At 46.5% G+C, this 6,393-nt stretch overlaps 1 non-coding gene across 1 annotated transcript; it reads left to right on the top strand.

Moving 5' to 3' along the window:
• The first annotated feature begins 6,320 nt into the window (after positions 1-6,320).
• TRNAG-CCC lies at positions 6,321-6,393 on the top strand. The gene has a single exon. It is a non-coding gene; the product is annotated as a tRNA-Gly (tRNA).

Here is a 6,393-nt window from a genome sequence, read left to right as displayed (position 1 = left end):
AAATACTGGGCCGCCGGAAGTCCCGCCTTCCCGAGGGCAGCCCACGTGACAATCGGTCAGGCGCCGCTTTCTAGATGTCCGCGCCTTGCTGGCCCGGAGTGAGCGCTCTGCACTGTCGGACCGCGTCTCGGTGGTTCTCCTGGACTCTGTTGCCAGGGGCAACGAGGGCGCTTCCAGCGGGAGGCTGTGCTTGGGCGCCTTCCACCGCATTCCCCAAGGAGTGACAGGAGAGGGAGGGACAGACCTACGACCCCACGGAGAAAGCGCTGGCCTTGTCCGTTTCCCTCCTCAAGAACCATCTCTGGCTCCCCAGCGGTTACGTGATAAGGTCCCAACTCAATATGGGGGCATTCAAGGTTCCCACGAGGCAACCCGGTGGTCCGCCCTAGTAGTCCCCCACGCACACAGTGTGGGAGAGAATGAAGAGGATGCACAGAGCTGGGGCTTGGGGACCCACGATGGCGGACCCCAAGGGTTTAAATTAAGGAGATCGGGAGATTATCCTCAGAGCACTGACGGAGTTTAAGGAAGAATGGAAGAATATGGTGCCGCCCAAACTTTAACCTTCCTGAATTTCAGTTTCCTCTCTATGAAATGGGGATAAGAATAGTACCTGCTGGACTTCCCTGGCGGCGCAGTGGTTAAGAATCCGCCTGCCAATGCAGGGGATACGGGTTCGAGCCGTGGTCTGGGAAGGTCCCACATGCCGCGGAGCAATTAAGCCCGTGTGCCACAACTACTGAGCCTGCGCTCTAGAGCCCATGAGCCACAACTGCTGAGCCCACGGGCCGCAACTACTAAAGCCTGCACGCCTGGAGCCCGTGCTCTGCAACAAGAGAAGCCACCGCAATGAGAAGCCCGCACACCGCAAGGATGAGTAGCCCCCGCTCGCCGCAACTAGAGAAAGCCCACGCGCAGCAACGAAGACCCAACACAGCCAAAAAAAAAAAGACAATTAAGCCTCTAGGTCTAATTTATGGGAATTACAAGGGATGGACAAAGAATAAAACAGCCTCACAAGGGAATTCCCTGGCGGTCCAGTGGTTAGGACTTGGCACTTTCACTGCTGAGGGTCCGGGTTCAATCCCTGGTCGGGGAAATAAGATCCAACAAGCCGAGTGGCATGCCCCGTCCCCCGCCAAAAAACAAAAACAAAAACAAAAACAGCCTCATGAGGAGATAGACAAATCCAGACTGTGAGACATTCTCCAAGCCGACTGACCTGGTTGCTCCAGAACATCAACGTTGTGAAAAATAAACAAGATTCTAATTAAAAGGGATTAGAGGGATATAATCTTTACTTGTAGTGCAAGAACCTTGATTTGATCCCTGTTTAAAAAAAAGCTGCAAAAACTTCTTAGAACAATGAAGAAAATTAGAAGTGGACTGAATATTAAATAATATTTTGGCATAAATATGAATTTTCTTTGCTGTGATAAAAGTATCACACTTATGTAATAAAACGTCCCTATTCTTAGGAAATGCTGAAGTATTTAGGGGTGAAGGGTCATGATGGATGTATGAAACTTTCAAATGTTTAAAAACAAATACGTATATATTCACACACATATATAAAGCACATATGGAAAAATGTTAACAATTGTTGAATATAGGTGTAAGGTTGTGGTGGTTTTAAAATATGTCCATAAAGTCTTTGATGCTCCTGCTTTCCAAAGGTGGAGCCTAATTCCCCTCCCCTTGAATGTGGGCTGGACTTGGTGACTCACTTTTTTTTTTTTTTTTTTAATGTGAATGGCGAAGAGGGTTGCTCTTTATTTGACTTTCTCAAAGGCTCCAGTATGCTCAGTAAAGTTTCAACTCATTCTGGGATGGAAGGAAAGGAACAGTGCCGACTAAATGTAGCATAATGTGACAAATACGACATAATGCTTGTTCAGTGGTATCCTTTGTTTTCATGGTTTGAGATAGAGAAAACTAATTAAGTGGCTGAATTTGGACAGGAATCCAGGTCTCTTAACTCTCCATCAAGCAAATAGTCTTTTTTTTTCTCACTATACAATACTATTTGGACAACAGAGAAAAAAGTTTTTTCCTAAGCCACGGAGACTTAAGTTTGGCAATGCACCAAAATCATGATTTGATATTAGATCTCAAAGCTGGAAGTAAGTTTTTGTTTTTTGGCTCTTTAATTTTTGAAATGGCAAGTTACCTTTATAGGTTGGGACAGTATCCAACTTCCCTTTTTTAACTTGTCTCTCCAAAGGCCGAGCTATTGCCACACGCTGCACTTTATAAGAATTAAGATCCCGTTTGTAGGTAATACCAAGATCAATCTCCCCCTGCTTTGGTTTATATTCTTCTGGTGCATGGCGAGGCTGTTTGACTATTTCATAAGGACGATAATCCGACTTAAATGTTGTTATTCCTTCCATTTTACCACGATGTGCTCGAAATTCTTGCTTGGGCTTCAGACTCTGAGGTGGAAGAACATTGCCATACATAGGATATTTTCCCAAATATTCAGCCGCAGGTACAAATCTGACACAGACACCAGGTCCTCATGCTCCCGGCTCGCGGGGTCGGCTCCACAGCTCCTCCGCACCCGCAGCTTCTGCAACTCCACCGCGCCGGCCTCAGTCGAGGCAACCGCGGGGGCCCGGCTAACGGACGCGCCACCGGCGGGTCAAAGGTCATGCGTTCCCAGGTGACTCGCTTTCCACAAATGGAATTGGGCGGAAGTGATCGCGTGCAACTTCTAGACTGGATCGTAAAAGACACTGCATCTTCCTCCTTGCTCTTGCTTTTTTTTTTTTTTTTTTTAATTTATTTTATTTATTTTTATTTTTGGCTGCGTTGGGTCTTCGTTGCGGTGCGCGGGCTTCTCATTGCAGTGGCTTCTCTTATTGCGGAGCACGGCGTGTGGGCTTCAGTAGTTGTGGCACACGGGCTTTAGTTGCTCCGCGGCATGTAGGATCTGCCCGGGCCAGGGCTCGAACCCGTGTCCCTTGCATTGGCAGGTGGATTCTAAACCACTGTGCCACCAGGGAAGCCCCCTTGCTCTTGCTTTTGAATGACTCAGTCTGGGGGAAGCCAGCTGCCATGTGGTGAGGATGCCCAAGCAGTGATGTGAAGAGGTCCATGCAATGAGGAGCTGAGGCCTGCAGCCCATAGCCATGGGAGGGAGCTGACACGGAAGTGGCTCCTCCAGCCCCAGCTGAGCTTTCAGATGATGTAGCCTTGGCTGATATCTTGACTGCAGTCTCATAAAAGACCCTGAGCCAGAACCCCCCCAGATCCCTGACCCTCTGAATCTGCATGACATAATAAATGTTTGTTTGTTTGTTTTGGCTGCACAGCGTGGCATGTGGGATGTTAGTTCCCCAACCAGGGATTGAACCCGTGCCCCCTGTGTTGGAAGCGCAGAGTCTTAACCACTGGACTGCCAGGGAAGTCCCAAAGGTTTGTTGTTTCAAGCAACTAAATTCTGAGGTAATTTGTTAGGCAGCAATAGCTAACTAATAGAATAACGTACTGTGTTCATTGTGCTACCCTTTTCATCTATTCTAAATGTTTGAAATATTGAAAATTAAAGTTTAGTACTGTGAAATAAAGGATCATATCCCTTATATTCTCAAATGAAGATAACAGACTAATCCAAAATCACACAGCCAGACAATGGCAGAGACCCGCCACCCCTTTCCCTGAGAGTAAAGTGCTATCAGACTACTCTGTCTGGCATTCAACATGAGGAGGCTCCTGAGGGTCTAAAAAACCTCATCTCTTGTCACCACCCACTTTGCCCTCTCTGCCTTAGCTACCTGGCACTATTCATCGCTTATTACCTCCAGACCTTTGTCCAGGCAGTCACCTCTGCTGGAAGAGACCTGTCCCCAATCTGTCTAAAGTAGTCCTCTTCCTCCAGGTAGCCCTCCCTGACTACCTTCCTCATGCTGGGTGTAGTCTACTCTGAGCTCCCAAAGCACCTCCCTCTTATAAAAATCATTGGTAATATTTGCTGAGTGCTCTTTACGTGCCCATATTCTGTGTGTCATCTTCACAATCTTCACAGCAGCTCTGTTTATAAATCAAACAGTGTTAGGACTCCCATTTTACAGATGAGTAAACTAAGTTCTGGAGAAATCAAATTGCTTGCTCAAGGTCACCCAGCTTTTACATGGCTTTTGATTTTTGTGTTCCAAGATATCCCGCAGTTGCAGAAAAAGCTTCTCTTATGTTTTCTTCAAAAAGCTTTGTAGTGGAATTCCCTGGTGGTCCAGTGGTTAGGACTCCACACTCTCACTGCCAAGGGCCGGGGTTCGATCCCTGGTCAGGGAACTAAAATTCCACTAGCCGTGTGGCTCGGCCAAAAATTTTTTTTAAATAATAATTTTAAAAAGCTTTGCAGTTTAATTTTTACATTTAGGTATGTGATTAACTTTAAGATTTCTTTCGGTGCGTGTGTATGATATAAGGTAGGGGTCAAGGTTGTTTTTATGTATTCATGTGGCTGTTTAGTTGTCCTAGAGAAATAGGACTTCAACTCTATAGGGTCCATATTTTTTTTAAGATTTTTTTTTTTGATGTGGACCATTTTTAAAGTCTGTATTGAATTTGTTATAATATTGCTTCTGTTTTATGTCTTGACCAGGGATCGAACCTGCACCCCCTGCATTGGAAGGAGAAGTCTCAACATCTGGACCACCAGGGAAGTCCCTATAGGGTCCATACTTTTAATCCCTGTGGTCAGCAGAATAGTGCTCCCTAAAAATGACCATGCCTTAATCCTGAGAACCTGTGAATATAGTGACATTTGTGGCAAAAGAGATGCTTCAGATGTCACTAAATCAAGGACCTTGAGATGCGGACATGATCCTGGATTCTTTGGCTGGGCCCCACGTAATCACAGGGTCCTTATAAGAAGGAGGCAGGGGGGTCAGAGAAGATGTGATGACCACAACAGTACGAGAAGGACCCGATTTGCTATTGCAGCTTTGAAGATGGAGGAAGAAGCCACAAGCCAAGGAACGCAGGCGGCTTCTAGGAACTGGAAAAGGCAAGGAAACTGATTCTCCCCTCAAGCCTCCAGAAGGAGTGCAATTCTGCCTATATTTGGATTTAACCCAGTGAGACCCATTTGGGTCTTCTGACCTCCAGAATGGTCAAAATAGATTTGCATTGTTTTGTTTGTTTGTTTGTTTTTATAAATTTATTTATTTTATTTATTTATTTTTTTAGCTGTGTTGGGTCTTCACTTCTGTGCGAGGGCTTTCTCCAGTTGCGGCGAGCGGGGGCCACTCCTCATCGCGGTGAGCGGGCCTCTCACTGTCGCGGCCTCTCTCGTTGCGGAGCACAGGCTCCAGATGCGCAGGCTCAGTAGTTGTGGCTCACAGGCTTAGTTGCTCCACGGCATGTGGGATCTTCCCAGACCAGGGCTCGAACCCGTGTCCCCTGCGTTAGCAGGCAGACTCCCAACCACTGCACCACCAGGGAAGCCCGATTTGCCTTGTTTTAAGCCACTAAGTTTGTAGTAATCTGTTACGAAAGCAATAGGAAATGAATACAACCCCTAGACTAAATAACCCTAGGAAACAAGTACTGATATTTCTCACCAATTTATAGGGGAGGTTGCAAAGTTCTGGATGGACTTGTTCATATCCCTGCAGCTTGCAGAGGGATGATTCAAACCCAGGACCATCGGACCCCAATCACACTTCAGTGGGTGCTTCTTGAAAACTCAAATCCCATGGGGAGCTTGTTTATGTATTTTTTAAAATATTTATTTATTTATTAACTTATTTTGGCTGCACTGGGTCTTAGTTGCAGCACGTGGAATCTTTGTTGCGGCATGCGGGATCTTTAGTCGGAGCATACGGGCTTCTTAGTTGGGACATGCGGACTTCTTAGTTGCGGGATCGAATCCAGGCCCCCTGCCTTGGGAGCACGGAGTCTTACCCAGTGGACCACCAGGCAAGTCCTGGGAGCTTATTTAAAGGCAGATTTTGTTGCCTCTGGTCTTGAGGGGGCTGCGATTCTGCATTTCTGACAACACTCTCCTGGGGAGAATGAATGAGGCAGGAATGAATGAATGAATGTTACCCTCACAGCTCAGGTAAGGAGAAGCTCTGGGGCAAATGTCCAACACTCCCAGATTCCAATCCCCCCGTGCTATCCCTCTGCCTCAGTTTCCTTATATGGAAAGCAGGGGTGAAAAATAACAACTGACATGGGAATGAAATTAACCATGTTAAATGCTTACTATATGTGACTTGGAACATAGTAGCTGCTCAATAAATCTTAGTTAATTATTCTACTTGGGTAAGTGGGCAGTAAATATTTGTTAATCAGAAGATTGAGGGACTTCCCTGGTGGTCCAGTGGTTAAGACTCTGCACTCCCAATGCAGGGGGCCCAGGTTCGATCCCTGGTCAGGGAA

This window comes from Balaenoptera musculus, chromosome 3, assembly GCF_009873245.2.
Source record: "Balaenoptera musculus isolate JJ_BM4_2016_0621 chromosome 3, mBalMus1.pri.v3, whole genome shotgun sequence".
NCBI lineage: Eukaryota > Metazoa > Chordata > Mammalia > Artiodactyla > Balaenopteridae > Balaenoptera > Balaenoptera musculus.
Note: the sequence above shows the minus strand (reverse complement) of the source record. Positions and strands in the feature narration are given on the sequence as shown.